The following is a 19,278-nucleotide window of genomic DNA, read 5'->3' as shown; positions in this document are numbered from 1 at the left end:
GAAAGCAAAGGGTCCTGTGAGGGCAGAGCTGCAAGAGCTGTGTGTCAGTAAACACAGCAGCACCAGGCTGTCACTCTCAGTGCTCAATCTGCAGGTGAAAATGCAATATAACAGAAAAGGCCACCCAGCAGGACAAGTCAGGCAGGCACTCTGCAGCAAAGGGAACAGCAAATCCCACTCACCCAGGCTGCCCTGCCACCCTCTTCAGTAGAGTCAGCTAAAGGATTTGTGCTCTTCTCCACGCTTACCTTCAAGCCTAAAGAGGTTTTTAGTGACTTATCCCAGGGAGTGGACCAAGATTGTACAAGAGCTGAGTGGTGTGCAAACACAGAACAAAAGGATACTATTGAAACTAAAGAGCTCAGAAGTTGCTTCTACATTAAAGATTATCAATGTCTATTTTTCTTCTCCACATACTCCAAGCAGGATCCCAAATCCACCCTGTTAAACACTAGACCTTAATCACTAACTACCAAGAACAAGTTACAGAGAGAAATATCAATTCCAAATATTGGCTGATTTTTCATTATTTTATCTTGGAAAGAATGTCAATTTTCAGCTATTTTTACCTAAGGTTTTTCTGTGGAAAAATATAAATTATCCAAAGAAATCTATGTGGGTTGTTCTTGGGTTTTGGGTTGGGTCTGGGGTCTTTTTTGGGGTGGGGAAAGAGGGGGAGGTGCAGGGAAGGAAGGGATTTCAGAGCCCATATTTGGAGCACTCATAAAAGCAAAGTTGCCTTGACAACTGTAGCCATCTTTACATAGTAATTCCCTTTGAAGAGTAGAAGGCTGTTTTAATTCCTCATTTTTCCTCTCTGTCTACAAGGAGATCCCCTCCCACTCCCAGGTATGATTCTGTTGTCATACACAAGTTTTACTTCAGTGTATACCCAGAGTACAGACTGTTCTCATTTACTAAATCTGGAGTTTTAATAGATGTTATTTGACTTTTAAAAGCATTTCATATTAAGATTTTCAGATTTAATTGACAGATATTCAATTTCAAAGTCCTACTCTCCTCTTCATAAATTGCTAATAGCATTTTATCCTAAACAGAGCTAACCTAATAAACAGATGAAACTTTGTTGTCATTTCAGCTGCTTGGGGCTCTGGGCTGTGTATAATTGCTCTCTTCATTTTACAGTTCTTCTGCTTCAGATTAAACTTTTTCAGGATGTTGCAATGCCAAAACACACGTTCTGACAGGAAACTAGCATCAAAGGTAAAGGGCTCACAGACATCTTTGGTGCTTTGAAACTGTAGGAAGAGAAGTAACTGCTTAATTTACAACAGTTATTGCAGGGGAACAGAGGAGGGGAAGAAACAAAGCTCTGGGACTGAGGGATTCCAAGATGCTCAGCACTGGCAGTCAGTGCCACATGAACAGGCTGCCAGGAGAGGTGCTGGATGCCCCATGCATGGGACCACTGAAGGTCAGGTGGGACAGGGATCTCAGCAACAAGATCTACATGAAGGTGATGGACTAGGTGGCTTTAAAGGTCCCTTCCAACCCAAGCTGTTGTGTGATTCTCCCCGTGGTATTCTGAATATTCTTCAGATTGAAATAAACCAGTTAGGGAGGGAAATTCTTTTCTGTAACAAAATAAAGATAAGCCAAATAAAATAATTCATAGTGATAAAAATTGCTCCGTGCTGGAGGTTGGGAGGGGTATGTGTGTGTGGCTTCCAATAAGGAATTTGAATTTTTCAAGCAGAACAGACATTTTTCACCAAACCTTTGATGCAGTTTTCCACTCAGTAAAAAACACTTTTCACAGATTGTCTTTCAATAGCTCTAGTTATAACAACAGCGCCCACACATCTTCATGCTCACCTTTACAGGAATGGAGGTATACATTTATAACAGAGGAATAGTGGAGATGTATGCTATACCACTCAGACCCAGCCCTTCCTGCAGCTCTCCCCAAGGAATCAGCAATGGCAGCTCTTGTTGCACACACAGGTGCCTCAAACACAGAGCCAGATGCTGCATTATGGGATGTGGGTACGCCCTTCTTTCTCCTCCACCTCCAACACCAGGGGCAGCACTGTCAGAACACATTCATGCTAAACCTGGCCCTTTTCACCTCAATATGCAGAACTGGAAATTCAGTTTCCTCAGATTGGAGGCTTAAGGCAGACCCTTGTGGGTCAGTCGAGGGAATTGGGTGGCAAATATTGTTAAGAAGGGATGTTCTCACCACTGGCACTGCAGCCAAACTCACCCTGTAGGGCACTGCTGGATCCCCACGTATTGTTGGAAAAAAACAGTGCAGCACCAGTTCAGAATGAAGCCAAGGTAGGTTTATGAGTGTGTGTTCACATGCCTAAACACAGACAGAAAAGCAAACATAATGATCAAGCACATGAACTTGAAATACAATTTTAAAATTATCAAGAAGAATTGTAAAATGTCTTGGTTAAATACTGTTTTTGTTCAATGAAATATTTTGTTGCCATCAGATTTTTAATAAGCAGAAATTTATTTGTGCCTTTTTTTTCTCCACAGTTCAGAAATTCATGGGCAAATATTCCCATTTTTCCATATTCAAAAATATGGACTCTATTTTAATTGAAAATTATGAATACTACACAAGTATATTTATATTTTGGTAATCATTTTTAACCACACTTTAAAATGCTTGAATGAAGAGTGATCCCTAATGAACTGGATACCAATATAATTTTTTTTTTTTTAATAGGCTCTTTTCTAAGACCAATTCTTTGGTCAAGTGGAAAGGGAATCTTTGGATGGCCTAAGACATTGTGATCCACTGGGCTTTGACTTGGACATGTTGAGTAACTACTACAAGACCCCAATCACTCTGAGCCTCAGTTTCCTTCATTGTAAAAGGCTGCAATGAGTCTGTCTTTAAAAAGCACTCAGAGGTCTGCAGATGAAGCAAACCATACGATAATTGCCATCAATCAGAGCAGCATCCAAGCAATCAACAGCAAAATGTGGCTCATCTCCCAGATTAGTATCTGGATAAACAAAGATAGAAACAAATAATTAGACAGGAGAAACCTGTTTTCATAGGAATCACGTGTAATAATAAGGATATTTATTATACTTTTGGGAAGATAAAAGGAAATAAAGATGAGTGGACACACATCTAGAGCTTTTCTTATAGAGTTGTATCTTGTTTGTAAAATCAACTGGCCCTATTCCTCCTATTCAGAAGAGTCTTTGATGATTCACATGTGAAATTAAAGGCATCTTATTTATTCAGTTATTTATTATTCTCTGTAAAATTAGTTAGGAATTTGTCCCTGTGAATAATGTTAGCCATAATAGTTAATTTACTCCTATTCATTGGCAGTAATAAAAATGTACAAGGGGATGCAGAAACATTATTATTTCTTGCTTGAAGTGCAATTTCATGTGGTGAGAAAAACATGCTAATATGCTGCAAAGTGCTACAGGAATTTAGTTCTCAAAGGAATGGTGGTATTAAATGTATTCTGACAAGAAGGGGCTTCGGAAGGGAAACATTTATCTTCATAGAGTCATTAAATTTACTGAGCAGCACCGCATTCTTACTGCAATCTGCTCACTCCATTAAAGGCAGAGCTGTGGAACAGTCTCTTCTGTATTTGGAACATTTAGGAAATATCTACATTTTTGAAAATTGTAATAATGGAGGGAAAGAAGACTCAAGGAGGAGGAAATAATATGTCCTTATTTTAAAAAAACCTTCTGCATTAAAAAAAAAAAACCCAAAACCAAAACATCAAAAAAAAATCCCAAATACCAAAAACTGCAAACCCGTGAAAAGCCTCAGAAATCAACACTCAAAAAAACCAAGTTTCACTGCCTGCCTCTGGAAAGAAACATATTATGGGAGAACTTTGAAAGATAAGACTTAAAAACACTGCAATGAGGGCTAATGGCTTTCAAGGCATTAGCAGCACATAACTGGCATGTGAGGGATGCTCAAAATAAAGGGATGGGAAGAGCAGCTTTGCACATTCATATTTGGCCTGTAACTACCTGCTCATGTCCACACTTATGGCAGTGAAATGGAATTGGAGCAAGGAGACAACTCCTGAAACTGGAGGTGCTCTTCTCATTGACATTTCCCATGCATTTGGTTACTTAATTTCTCTTTGTCCTTGATAGTTAGATGTATTTTAAGTAAAAAGATAAAATCCCTGTGCACATTGCAGTATTTCATTAACATTTTGGATGAAGCACAATGTTCAGACAATCCAATCCAAAAGCTTGGGTCAAAGTCACACCACAATAATTTGCACAACTGAATAAGCCAGTCCTTCTTCCAGAGGAAGCAGGGGACTTTCTCTGGACAGGAGAAATCTAGAAAGGGGTGTTTTGAGAGAGACTTCAACACACTAACTCCAAAATGAACACAGTCCTGAAATTAGCTATGCCTTAGGTGTGGAAATGGTTGCATAAAAGGCACCATAACCAGGACACACACATTATTCTTTTTCTAGTGCCCTCATAACCTCATTAATGACCTCCAATGCACCCACAGGAGAAGGAAACTACCTGTGCATGTTCTGACTGCGGCAAACATCAGGAACAGAAAGTTAATTAAATACCAGTCAAATATGACAGTAATCCTGTAAAACCATATTTCTGAACAACAGCCAGAGCCATCATTACTGCAGGCTTCATGCATCAATATCACAGAGTGCCAAAGCTCTCTGGGAATTCATTCAGAAACAAAGCAGCACAAAACCATAACAGAAACACCACAAACCCACCTGCCCTCCTAACCACAGAACGACATGGCACAGAGAAACACCTCCACAAGAACAAATGCACAAGCTCAGTACAATTGAACCTAAAACCAAGGAAGATCAACATTCTTAATACCTTTACTCACTACAATGGGGATTATTATATCCCCCTTAACTGAATTTGTTATTATCACACCCACAGTTTCTCTCAAAAACTCAGACATTTTTTTGCCTTGCTTGTGAAAGAAAACCAAGATGTTGACAGAACCAGTCAATCCCATTTTCGCAGAGATTGAATGCAAAAGGTTTCAAGTGGTGCAAGTAAACCCCTCCTCAAACTTTTCTTTTGTGAGGAGACAATCATGATCAGGGCCCAGCAGTCCAAGTAGTAACTTATTTCTGGATTTAGTAGGTCTGAAGAATGACTTTCTAATGGCTTTACACCACAGTTCTGCAGATTAGTATTCTTCCACACTTAACAACACCTGGGTTAAAGGCCTGAAGCTCCTGGCTTTGTTCTGTCTCTAAATGTGCCAGATAAATATAGTGGACAGAAGTCAGACAGCCTGCAGAATAATTCTACAACCATACCAATTTCTAATATACTTGCAGCCAGTTGCAACCTTGCTGTAACACAGGAGGGGAGAAAAAAACTACATCAGGAAACCACAGACTTCCCTAATGGGTTACAGTGCATAATTGAGTATAAAGAATAGTTATTGCCTGAACTACAGTTGAACTGAGATTTCCAGCTTCCCTAGCAATTGTTCTGCTACTGCTGCTAAGCTATAGCAATAATTTCTAATTGTGTGGGTTTTAAGTGAAAAGAGGAAGAAATGCTGTTCGATTGGTTGCCGTAAACTATACCTGCCAACAGCAGCAGGTCACTGGAACAAGCCCTGGAAATCAGAGGTCTGTTACCCAAATAACAGCAGCAGAAGCTGGAAACTAATGAAGCAGTGCTGCAGCAGCATCATGCCCATTACACGATTAGAGGGACAGCATTGGACACCATGAGATTGTCACACACCTTGCTAATGAACCATGTTTTACACACATTTAATTAATTAATTATGGCTGAAGTCATTCACTGCCAGCCAGCAACTGCTTTAATATACACAAACCTGACCACCTTACCGGAGTGCTAATGAGCTATTAAGTGGGACTGCACGTTACCAGCAATTTTGTGGGAAATCAAGTAATAAGAGATCAAATATCAAATAAAAGAGCTTTTAATCCAAGTGAGATAATTAATTGCGCCTCCTGTCTCACAGCTTTCCTAGTACTTTACAAGAAAAAAGAGCTTTCTCATCAAGTTAATTTGATCCTATTGCCAAAAACTTTTTTTAAATTATGAGTGCCATTTAGCAAGTATGACAGGAATTATTATTATTTACATAGCAGCTTCTCCTTGGAATTCCAATATACTCCACAGCCATCACTCCAACACACATGGAAAGAAGTTCAGCAAAGCCCAAGAAGTGAATTAGGTGTGTGAGGATGCAAAAAGGGGAAGGTTACTGTTTCTACATGGGAGCCAATAATGCTTCGCTCCTCTCCCAGATCTCATTCATTTCTCAGCTATCCATCTGCTTCTCAAAGCCATGGAGAAAATAAAGGTGCAAAGAACTTGCAGTGCACTCTGCCAAAGGCCAGGAAGAGCTGCAGTCCCTACAAGTCAGGCAGCTCCCAGGGCCAGGGGCTCCCCCAGCAGTGGGGCTTGCTGGGCTCTGCTCAGGCTGCAGCCACCTCTGTGTCCCCTGCATCCCCAGCACCTGCTGCCCCTGCACACTCCAGCCGGGAACAAGAAGGCATTTAAGAATACATTTCCTTATGCACCAGTTGGGTTTAAACAAAACAAAACAAAACAAAACAAAACAAAACAAAACAAAACAAAACAAAACAGCCACTCTCAACACCTCCCAAATTTCTTTTGGGTGCTCCCAATTTAATAAAGAATAAATTCTGATCTGACTTCATTTTCCCCTTTATCATAAATGTCATAAGACAGTATGGAAGATGATCAGGACATTTGAAGAGATTTAAAGCAAGCTGGATTTTTTGGAGAAAATCAATAACGAAGAAGGCCCCAGCTCAGTTTTGGAGCCTACACAGCATTCTTCTTGGGCTTATATGTGCCAATGGGATATAAATCCCTGAGGCCTTGACAGAGCTTTTTTTCCTGCAGTTTCAGTCAAATATAGGTTGGCCATGACTTCCACAACATCCATAAACTCCCAAAAGCAATGTGATGAAAGCATACTTTACTTTCCCCTGGATCCAAAATTAAATGTTCACTATGCTTAAAAGTCTTATTATGTTTTAGTCCAGTGGCTCATACCTTCATCTCTGTTATCCATTTCCTTTCTACATCTTGGGTTTTTTCCCCTTAAACCTTTCAGCATTCTACAGCCCATGACTAGTTAATTCCTGTTGAATTTTATCATTTGAACTGTCCCTAATTGCTTTGTCACATTCATATTTCTTCCTCAACCCTTTCCATTTTCCTACATTCTAGCTTCCTCATATTTATTTTCCTCCTACACAAACAATGATATTTATTGATGCTGAATTCAGCCTGCAGGCCAAAAATAATAGTCAGTCCAAAACCAAGTGGTGGCAGTTCTTCAGTTTTTCACATATTAATTTCAGAAAAGAGGTTCGATTTGGCTAAATTCCCTCTTCTATATTTCTAGCTACTGAAGAAGCTGCACATACAATAAATATTTAATAGGAAATCCCCTCCAGCTGAATTCAGGCCCCACAGCATCTCATTACCATGTCTTGGAATAGCATCCTCATTGTCACTTGCTTAATTATGCTAAGAAAGAGTTGAATTGTGTGGCTGTTAGGATCAGAAAGTGATTAAATTCACTTGGCAATACTTTGGATATCTCATTATGGTCCTCATTTAGCATTTCTAATTGAGTCCATTTTTAATTTTTTTTTTTTTTTTTAGTTTTCTAGAATCACGATTTGGAAAACATATTCCCAACAACAAAAGAAAATACTTCCTTAACTTTTCCTTATTTAATTCAAATTTCTGCCATGAAGAAGAATCATTTAAAGATTAAAAGCAATTTGATGGCCTACTGCATCACTAATCCTTTTGAAAGACTCATATCCCCACTGAAAAGGGGACTGGAACTCCCTAGAGTAGACACCTACTTTCAGGTGGAGCTCTCTTTCCTACCCATTACCACTTCCTGAGGATCTTGCCCTCTATAAAAGACCACAAATGACAGCTTGCTCCCAAGCAATCCCCCTGACCCCTACTCTTCAACAGATTTTTGAGAGCTGGTCTCCTTATTTCAGGTGGGAGCATCAGCACTCTGAAGGTGAAGATGAGGATGCTTCTAGGAAGGAGATGATTTCTGTATGAGAGCTGCTACCTAGCTTGCAGGAAATTCAATTCTCTGAAGTAAACCAGTAGAAGTATTAGGTATCATTTCAATCACAATTAACATGTCAAAAGGCAAGTCAAGTGATGCACAAGTGCCAGATATCTGCACAGGGGGTTAATTTCATCCTGAGCAGTCAGATGACAAGAGAGTGCTCTATTAAAATCAACACACACACAGATTACCAGCAGAGAGATACAGTTCTCATGTTAGTATTGGGAAAGCCTCTTAATAGCATCATAAAACAAATTCTCATTGCTATTGTTACCTACAGTCAGAAACAGGTTGTTCACAGACTCTGATTTGTATGAAACTTTCCAAAAGCAGCATCAAGAAACCACACCTTTGCAGGCAATGTCTGTGCTGAGTCTGATGAAAGTCTCTCCCTCACAGTGAGATATAAATACCATACCTATAACCTCTGAAATTAACCATAATCAAAGAATAAAAGACTTCAAAAGTCAAAAACAAGGACTGTGTATCTTAGGACTTCTCCCTCCAAAAGAAAACAAAGGAAATACTTCCTACAAACATCCTTACCTGTCTTTACAACCAACAGCCCTTGGTGTTGAACTGTGGCTGCTACAACTTCATTTTGCAGAGATGTAGGCAAACAAAGGAAGGTACTTTAAGAAAGCCTGGAGCAATACTTCTGCAAGAATAACAAAAATAAGTGATAAAAATGAAACATATGCTGATATCCAATAAGGCTTACACATTTCTATTTTGTAGATGCAAAAAAAACAGAGAGGGGAAAAGTTTATGTGACTTTGCTGAAGCTTACACCAAGAGGCCAATATGGGCATAGAAACAGGCCTTTAATGAAGCCCTGGTACATGCAGAGCCCTATTGCAAGGCACAAGCTCTGCTTCAGCATAGCACCATCACTTTTATCCTGCTCCAAAATCTGCAGTGCTAAAATGGCCAACACCCCCCTCCCAAGCCTCAACCAGAGAATTACACAGAGCAAGGATACTTAATTTCCCAAAATCTAGTAATTTCTTTCTTATCCTTGTAGTTAGACTTCCTTTTTTTTTTTTTTTTTTTTTGTACAGAATATCCCAAGCACATGATCTCTTTTTCAACAAAACAAGAAACTTTACAGTTTCCTTCTTTGTGGGTATGAACTCATCCCAAGAGGGTCAATGTCTGTCCAGCATTTCTGGGGATTTGACCCTGTACTTGTAGCACAATTGCCACAGAAATGTTTCTCTTCTACAGTACCCTAACAGACAACAGAATGTCCTACAGACATTCTTAGCTACTGCAAGGCCTGTGGTTTGGTAATCTTACCTAGTTTTGTGAACTGTGAAATATTTACCAGGCATAAACCTCTCTTCTACCGGCTCTTTAAAGTCTATTCAGAGGACCAAAGGAAGAAAAGAAATGGCAGAGAAAAGCTGAAAGCCTCAAGGCCACCATCAGCCCAAGGATTTGTGGTTCTCCTGAGTGCATTTTTTTAGTCTCTCCTCAAGCTGGTACAGGAGATTGACTTTTAAGGTTGATGGTATTGATCTAATTCACAGCCCTATACTCATTTATCATGATTCTTTAATCAATAGCCCAGCTACTTAAGATACTAGGAGTTTGGGTCCTTATTTATCTAGATGACATTTTGATAGCACCTGTCTCCTCGGGGGCTCTTGTCTTTTAGGTCAGCGCTTCATTACACCTCATCTTCCCCCAAGGTGTGTGAGCAGTGGGAAGACATTAATGCCTCCCATCCCAGCCCATGTTTGGGTGTGGCAGGAGCAGGGTTTGGATCCCTCAGCAGGTTTTGTCATTGTAAGGGCAGATGGATCAGGTGCTGACCTGGTCAAAGCTGGCATTCTCTTAGCAGAGTCATTCTGATTTTCACCAGTCTGAGCTCTCTGTCTCACAATTCACGCAGGTGCCTTTGCTTCTAACACAAAAGGAGCTGTTGAAGTTTAACCAAAAGACGCTCCCAAGTACAGCAGGTCTCATTGTTTCATCTCTTCACCTTTTCCTCCCTTAGCATCAAGAGTAAGCTTCAAGAGAGAGCTCACTGTCAGACTCTTCAATGAGAGCTTCAGTTCTCCAGAATGAAGCAGCCTACCTGGAGCACTCAAATGTCCCTGCTTTACACAGATCCTCTCCACCATGAAGTTCTATCAAAATACATTCTGGCAATAAGATTGTGACAAAACCACACTTGTTTGTTTAAGCACAAGTTCCTGGTTCAGTTATTCATTTTAAAGATCATTGCTATGTTGATGTTTTCTGTTAGGATGGAGGATTTTTGCTTTTCTTCCAGGAGGAGGCAAAGGTTATTTGGCTTTCATTGTAAAAGCAATGCACCTGAACTGCAAAAGACAGCTGAACACTTCAGTGAAAGTAAGCTAAGAATAAACAGAAACCTTCTGGTCCTTCATGCTGAGAAATAAACTCTCTCAAGCTCTGAGTCTTCAAAGAGTTGTGTGCTGCAGCTCAGTCCCAGTGTGCAGCACTGCATCTTCAGCTGGTGGGAAAGCAGGGAAGCAAGTGCAGTTTCACAGAACACCTGGTTCCTCAAACAGGGTTTGCATGCCCCTGGCTGCATCTCCCTCAGCTCCTGCAGCATGCAAGGCAAACAGCACAAGGAACAGAAGTTTGAGCCCTGAATGTGGCTGTGTCATGAGCCCCCTCAAAATTTCCCCATTTCAAAACTGAATTTAACTTTGCACATCTCAGACTAACAGAGCCACAAATATCCTGCAACTTTTCCCCCAGCTCAGGCCAGCCTCACCAGCTGCTATATAAGCAATTCTCTGATTGGATGCAGACCAGTGTCAACGCTTCTTGTCTCCAATCTCTTCCAAGATCAGCTTGGAAGGGAACTGCTTTCCCCCAAAATTAAGCTTCACAAGCTTTCAAGAAATGAAAAAAATTCTGTAAGTTGCAAGGGAAAGTTTCTGGGGAGAAGGCAAGAAAGCAGAGACAATGAGTTTTCACAATTTTCTCTAAGAAAATTGCCTTTATAAGCTTTTACTATTGCTCATGAGAAACCATTGCTCTACAAAAGAATCCCAAACTTCCAAAAGCTTCCTTTGATTGGATAAGTGTTAAATAATTATAACTTATAAATGTAAATGCATACACAAGGATTAAAATGCTGTCAGTGGTGCTGCTGTCATTCTGAGCATTGTTTTGTAAGTAATTCCACTTGTCGCAATGAGGTTCCTCAGGAAGCCCAGTGTTACTGCAATCCAGAGCTGAGGGATTCCTGCCTCTCCCCATCTCCCCTGCTGCAGACAAGTTTTCTCTCCAGTGTGGTGGCTGTAGAGTGTGTGTCTGTGTGGCTGCTGCTGAGTTTTCAATCTGTTACTATAATGGCTGTGTGCCATCACAAGGCTCACTCAGGACCAAGTGTCCACACTGCTCCCTTGTCACTCTGAAGCCTTCCTATCCCATAAACTTCCTTGTCCAGCCTCTCTGTTAATTGTAATCTCACAGCACTGGAAGGCAGGATTATGTCCACCAAGGTCTGTAAAGTGGCACAGTCTGGTTGTGCTGCATCTAATCCACATGTACCTATGAACTTCAGGTCTATTACACCCAAGAAACAGATCTATTGCCTTAGACAGAAGAGCAAATATAGTCAGTACCCACCAAGAGAGTTTCCCTAAACTCACCACCATGCTGTGGATGAAATCTAATCCTGTACACAAGGTATTCACAATCCCTTCCATCATTTAAATGGGTTTATCTGTGAGGGGAGTGGTGCCTGAGTTTCTCTACAGAGGGGTGAATTTCACCAGACTCTTTACCCAAAGCCATTGCTTCCCAAATCAGTCTAAGTACAGCTGCTCCCTGACATGCAGGGAAGTGCTGTATTTCAGAAGGGCTGCTGCAGCTTGTATCTCAAAGGCAGAATAAGTAATGTGGGGTGACAGATGCTTTCAGAGCTGTTTTTGCATTGTAGAACTTACACAGCACATACATAAATATATCTACCACGCATGCAAGAAAGACTTTATTTACACATTTCCTTCTTGTCATATTTAATTCATACCCGCACACACTCAGTCTGCTGTGTTCCAATTTGGCCAAATCCTTGTTCACCAAACTATCTTCCCTCAGCACTGCAACATCCTAGGGGCACACAACTGAGAGAAGAGGGAAAGCCTATTAAGTGATGAGGATGCAGTGTTTATAAAAATTAAAATGTGAACTGGGTGTTTGGGAAAGAATGAAAAAAAATTCAAGAGCAGTATTGAAGTATGCTGAATAAATTTAAAATATTAAATCAGAGCCTTAATTACTATGTCTCTAATCTCATACAGTCACACTTCACTTTGAGGCAATTTGTGATTAAATAATAATACTTTAAGGCAAATAACAACACTTGGCACTTTTATAGTGCCTTTTGCCTAATTAGTTTGGGATTAGTTCCTTCGCATTGGGTATGGGGCTTTGAAGATATAAAGTGCTAAGTATCATTATGACCTGAGGATCTCAAAGCATTTTACCCTACGCATTAATTAAGCCTCAGAGCACTCCTGTAAGGTAGGTAAGTATTATTGTATCCTTCTGCATTTGGCAGGCCCAAATGGAGAGAGCCTTGGCCAGTGTTTTCAAACGTGCAGGCACATTCTGGAAGCAATTCTGTGCCCCAGCTGAGTTCCTGGGCTGGGCATTCCCATGGCCCTCAGCCAGAGCAGTGCCCCCATGAGCATCATCCTCACATCTCCCTGCAGGGCTCTCAGTCAGAGCAGTGCCCCCATGAGCATCATCCTCACATCTCCCTGCAGGACTCTCAGTCCCCATGAGCATCATCCTCACATCTCCCTGCAGGACTCTCAGTCCCCATGAGCATCATCCTCACATCTCACTGCAAGGCTCTCAGTCAGAGCAGTGCCCCCATGAGCATCATCCTCACATCTCCCTGCAGGACTCTCAGTCCCCATGAGCCCCATGGGCATCCTCACCTCTCACTGCAAGGCTCCTGTAGCACACAGCTCTGCAGGGATGGCTGGGCAGGCTCAGAACTGCTGGGAAATCAGATCACTGCATAGGAAAAAGCCATCTAATGGTTCATTCCCACCTGCACAGTGAGAAAGCTATCCTCAATTTCTTGGTCCAAACAGTGAAACTGAAATATTGCAACAACTCAAATCCAAGGACTTCTGTGGTGGAGTCAGACACAAAGTCGTGGTTCCCACTGTAGGTCATACAGCCCTCAGACCCTCTCAAGAAACCAGTTCCTTTCCTTTTGTTTGTTTCCTCCAAACACCAAAACCCAGAGATCACAGACTGTTAGCAAAGCAAAAAAAGGCAACTTTTTTTTTTTTAGTTCACCCATTATGAAAACATAAATCAGCAATAAGAAGCTACAAAATCTTCATTCTATTTATAATTAATATTGTACCTGAAGCACTCACCTGCAGAAGAAAGAGGTTTGAAAGGATTTCAACGTACTTTGATAATTAAGGGTATTTAGTGTCCTTTAAACATAAAGTTTAAAAAAGAGGAAATCCACAATCTGCCTGAATGTTCTTAGTTCAACAAAGTCTTTGAGTTGACAGCTAATAATTAATTAACAATGAATGGTGTCTTTCAGGCTGTCACGGTGATTGACACTATCATCTTCTGAAAAGTGAAAGATTTGTTAATGTGGCAGACTACAGTCTGGGAAACATTAAACCTTCACAATTCCCACTGCTTTCAGCTAAACGCTTGACATGACAGGTTACCAGCTTGAGAAGAGGAGGAGGTGAAGAGAACAGCAGCAACCTCTGCCGGTGGAAGCTCGGTTTCCAAGCACTCATTTCCTTCAGAGAGACAGGAGAAATGAGGGATAAAATCCAACGTGCTGGATCGGCAGGGCTGGGGCAGCAGCAGCTCCCCCTCGCTGTGCTGGCACTGCCCTGGTCCTGCTCAGCAGCCGGGCAGGGTCTGCGGGGACCCTGCAGATCCACTGCAGGGGCTGCTCCAACCACCTGCTCCCCACTGGGGTTACTGCGCCAGCAATGGACAGTGTGACTCCAGGTTTATCTCTATATCACCAAATAAACACCAAACAGCTAGTTTAGTTAGTAACTGAGAGTTCATTTTCAATTATATGTATTTGTGGGTTTTTTAAAATCCTACTTTTACCGATACTGCCAAAAACTATGAAATATGTGCTCTAACTCAAAACAACTGATTATTAAGCAGCAAAGAGATATTTAATTTTAGTAAACAAGGAGTCCTGCCATCTCTTCTCCTCACTGTTGCTGTTGGCTACCTTAAATCCAGCTCCATCATCCACCTTCCTCTGTCACTGACTCTTGGCTTTCCTTCAGCTTAATTCAAGGACAACTTCTGTACCAATGAGCTATCTGTGCTTATTGTCACCCATCTCCTTGGTCTCACACCTGCACATGTGGCTTGACCCTCCTGCTGCAGAGCCCTTGTTCCACAATGCCTTTATTAGCACTATCTGCTTTCTCCACCTCTCTCCCACTTCATGACTGTCAGCTTTTTCACAATTCAATTGCTTCATGTGTCCAGTACACAGGAAAAACTTTTGTTTGCTTTCAGCCTCCTCCTCACTGCCTTCCTTTCCATTTATAAGAACTCTCTCACTCTTTCTCACTTAACAAGATTTCATTTTCCAAGCTTCCATCCCAGATCACCTCCATTTACACCACATCAGCTCAGTTCAGAAAAGAAAGCAGTTCCAGTAGAATCGTGGAGACCAGAATTACCTGCTCCATCAGTTTCTCTGGCACGTCTCTAACAAAGTCTGCTTTTCTGATAAAAATAAATCCACCTCCACAATTTATTCTTTATCCATACAGGATTTTGCCAACTAGCTACCAAAAAAAAGAAAGGACACCAGACTTTTAGACATTTGAATGTCTTGCTCTTTCTTCTTCCTTCTCTTTTCCCATGAGACATAGAAATTACTTTGCTGCTGCCAGCTTTTAGTTCTTCAGGAATTGTTCTCATCTTCACCTCATTTCCTATTTTCCTCTGTGTCTCCTTACACTCAGCACTACCACATTCAGTTTGTCCCTGCTCAGGAAATCTCCACTGTGATTCTGCTTGCTTCTCCACCTGTTGGTTCTCCCTACTCAATCTTCTTTTGCTGATTCTGCCTGCATCATGCTGGGAGTTTCCCCCCTGCTTTTTCACACAGGAACCAGTCAGTCCTGTCACATAAACATTCTTCTCTCTGGCCTTCCTAAAATGATTGCTCCCCCATACGCTTCCCTCCCAAATCTTGTGACAAATACCTTTTTTTGAGTTCAAATCTTGCTGGTTTCCCCTTCCTCCTTCAGCTCTCCCTTCTCTGTTATTTATGAATTGCTTGCCTTGAGTTTTAAGGCTGTTCATAATTTACTGACACATCCCATTTCCTCTCATCTGCTCTCAAGATGTCAGTCCTTGCCTCCAATCAGCCCTCGGCACCAAACTTCTCCATTTGCTGCTTTTTAAAATCAGGCCTTTTTTTGCTTTCTTTCCTTTGTCCCCTCACTCGGGAAACAATCTAAAAATTAATTCATTCTGGTTTTCAAAAATTTTCCTTTCCATTAATACCTACAGAAAATATGACAACAATAGATCATTTTTTGCTCAGCTCTCTTCACCTAAAATATTGCTTCCTTATACTATTTACACTGCTGCCTACCAGGAATGGTCAAAATCCCTAAGTGGATTTTCTAGTTGCTATAGAAATAGAAATACTAAATAACAAAAAGAATTTGGAACTAGAGTAGGCAAAGTACACACAATTTATACCAGTTGCTCCTTGCAGAGAAAACTCCAGAGAGCACCTGCAAATAAACTAACAGCCCCACATGCCTGGCAGGCTTACATGCCAATATTGATGATGGAGATGCCCAAGCTCTATACATTAGTTTACCATCCTCCTTCAGGTGTTATTTTCTTTCTTATTTCGAAGAAAGAAGTGAAGGGGAGAGAGAGGGGAGAATGTTACAAGACACCCCCCCAAGACACAGCCTGTCTGAGGATGAAACTTGGGGAGCCTTGCATTAAGCACATTCAAACCACTGTGAGCTAACAGATGCACAAGAGCACAACTTGACTTCTGTGGGACTCCTGCAAGCACAGTCTGCTTAGTAAAGGCCTTAATTAACAACTTTGCAAAGGACAATGAGATTATAACAATTATTCACTGCAGGCAGCCTGTTTTTTCCTCCTCCAGTCTCCAGCATTTGCTTTAGCCTGCATTCCAGATAAATATTTTATTCTGTGCAGGCAGAAGGTTCATTATGTAAGTGACAAAGAGAAAGCATCAATTGCCATACACACAGATCCTAATGCACCTGGTTAATGTAGTTATAATATATCACTGCAAAACATCTTGTCAGCATTTTGTAATTAAAAAAGAAAAGCTACTACAATAATAAAGGCAATGTATTTAACAGAGACAAATATCACATGTAAGATGATCTTTCAGAGCAAAAATAGACATTACCAAAGCAAAGCCTTGATAACCTTGCCCTACATACTCCAGTACCCTCGAATGCTCTTTGGCCCATAAAGAATCCTTTTCCTCTCTACAATAGCACTATTCAGATAAGTAACACTGACCAATCTAGAGGGCTGCAACATTTTTCAAAGGACAAAAAGCGTTTCTTTCCCATTGAGTCAGCAGGATATTTATTTCCTTGTAACAAAGAGTTTTCTGAACTGCTGAGAGATTTGTCAAAACGGAATTACAAGTGATACATTAAACAACCAGAGGGAAGAACTTATTATTAGGCATTAAGATAGAAAGCTGCAAGTTTACAAATAAGAATAGGACTGTGTACTTGACTTTGTAAATTCTCAGTTAATGAGAAATCAAACATGAAAGGCAAACATTTAATCTAGAGTAAATTTAGTCATTTAAATCACAGCCACTCACAATCCTGCTGTCTTACACTTCATAATACACAGAAAAGGGCAACTGGCAGGGCATAAACACGTGCCTGCTCAGTGCTCTGGAATATGCTGCAGTTATTTAAATATCAGTTATCAAACCAGCAGAATAGACTGTCTAGATTTTCTATTATGAAAATGCCAGCTCCTTGCATTGCAATCCAGTCCCCCATAAAAGGCAGGCCACAGCACTGGCATCAGCACTTCCTGTGGCAAGGCAGCCCCTTTCCTTGTCCAAGGACATGCCTGGCTCACAAGGTGGGAAAGTCTCATTGCCTTCCTCCAGCATGATGACTCCTGGGTGGGGAACTGCAAACGCCCAGCCAGCCACAGCACACTCAGTGGAATTAAAGACTTACTCAGGAAAGAAGAAAAGGTGGGTTTATCTTGTCACAAGCCAACAACCACATCAAGTCTACACTCCAGATTGCAGCCATGAAGAGGGAAAGGCACAATAAGTTTAGTTTCCTCCATCAGAGTATCACCTACTGTATTTTAGCAGGGCACAGCACGATGCAGGCAAGGCTTCACTGTACCCACTGCTCTGACACTGCTGCTTTCTTGCTGCACAACTCCAGAGAAACAGAATTAAGATTTGCTCATTCTTGAGCTTTTCCCACTAGCTAAATGAAGTACCTCCCTGCTCAGCCAGCCCTGTATCCAGGGCCCACGGGGAGACATGAAGCTTTTCCTGCCCATGCTGAGCCCCCAGGGGTCTGCTCAGGATTGCACCCCCGAGCCGAGCGTCTCCGTGATCATCCTGACCTTCCTTACTGACAGCACAGCACTGGGAAAGGCCTCCTGGGTCACAAGCTTTCAAAATCATAGTCCTGGAACACACCCCAGAAGGCCATTTAGTTCATCTTTCTATTCATGGTGAGATGAACTGTAAATATGGTATTTGCTCTTAAAGGTCTCCAGTGATGCACACATCACGATTTCCCTGTGAGTCTCTCCCCTTTTCGCTGTCCTTTCCATCAGTGAGGGTTTGGTTTTTTCCTTACTATCTAGCTGGAAGGTTTAGCTTCAGTTTAAGAGTGTTACTTCTTGCCCTCTCTTCAAGGACAAGAGATACTTTTTTGAAAATACAAGCTTAAGGACAATAGTGCACTTCTTATATAGAGTAAACAGTTTGCATAAGCAAAAACCATAGACCTACCTTCTGCCAAATTTCACCTATTAGTCTGACACAAATGAAAGAGTTTTTTAGAGTTAAAACTCTTAAACTCTTTTTTGTTTTTAAAACAAGCACTACGTGATATGAGAACAGGATAAGGATCTGAGTGCAGAGAGAGGAAATACAAAAGTGATTCTAACTTTGTCCTCATATTTCCAAATGCCTAGAGATGGCAAAGACACATGCATATCTTAATGATGGAGAGGAAGATTAACAATAACACACCATTATTGATTTGAACAGTTTCTTTTATTCAACATTAAAAAGGGACTCATCTCACCAATTCAGAGTTTCTGTCTCTGTAGCTGGACCATGCCCTCGATTATCACACAGTAACACAATTATCCTGCAGGCAGTCAAATTTAAGCCTTGCTCTCCTTGCCTGTTCATTCTCATGTACATCCATGAGCACACAGGGTGTTCCTCTCTAATCTAGTACCCCCCAGCACAAACAGTTCTTCATCTGTTTCTGCAATCAAGGCTGGAGGATAAAACAAAGAGGAAAACCAGTACTGGAGCTTGGGGAGAACCAGTCTGTGCCATGAACATTGAATGACAATCCAAGAAGGAGGGTATGGGTATTTATTGCAATCTGCCCATGGCCAGAACAGCTGAATAGTCCCTAACATATGTATATTTTAAGTGTTTTATGATTTTAAAAGGGCATTGAATATATAGGCTATTCCAGAAAAGATTCATCTAATACAGTATTATCATGTGGCAGTTGGAAACATTTCCCTGCTAGGGACTCCCTCTATCCTAGAGGTTGTAATTGCTCCAAGAATATTTCCTAAATGGAACACTTGTGGCTTTGTTTTGGTTTTATTGGGGTTTCTTTTGGTTTATTGGGGTTTCTTTTCTTCTTTCTTTCTGTTTTGGGTTGGGGTTTTTTGTTGTTGGTTGGGGATTTTTGGGTGGGGGGTAATGGTTTGTTTTAATTTTTTTATTCTGTCATGTCCCCACAGCAGCAGAAAGTTAATCTTTATTTGACAAATGCAAAAGCTTAGACAAATCACAAACACACTATTCAGCACGTCAGGCTTACAAAGAAAGTTCTGGTTCTATCAGGTTTCCACACCACATACAGCTGCAACATTGCCTTATATTACTAATCATTTGC

General features: G+C 41.1%; 1 long non-coding RNA gene across 1 annotated transcript; it reads right to left on the bottom strand.

Annotated features, from left to right (window-relative positions):
• Positions 1-227: 227 nt before the first annotated feature.
• LOC115947767 lies at positions 228-8,754 on the bottom strand. Its single transcript, XR_004081621.1, has 3 exons — positions 8,651-8,754; positions 2,228-2,329; positions 228-256 (listed from the first exon to the last, which is right to left on the bottom strand). It is a non-coding gene; the product is annotated as an uncharacterized LOC115947767 (long non-coding RNA).
• Between the last annotated feature and the right edge of the window lie 10,524 nt (positions 8,755-19,278).

Source organism: Geospiza fortis, unplaced genomic scaffold, assembly GCF_000277835.1.
Source record: "Geospiza fortis unplaced genomic scaffold, GeoFor_1.0 scaffold157, whole genome shotgun sequence".
Classification (NCBI taxonomy): domain Eukaryota; kingdom Metazoa; phylum Chordata; class Aves; order Passeriformes; family Thraupidae; genus Geospiza; species Geospiza fortis.
This window is presented reverse-complemented; position numbering and strand designations above follow the sequence as displayed.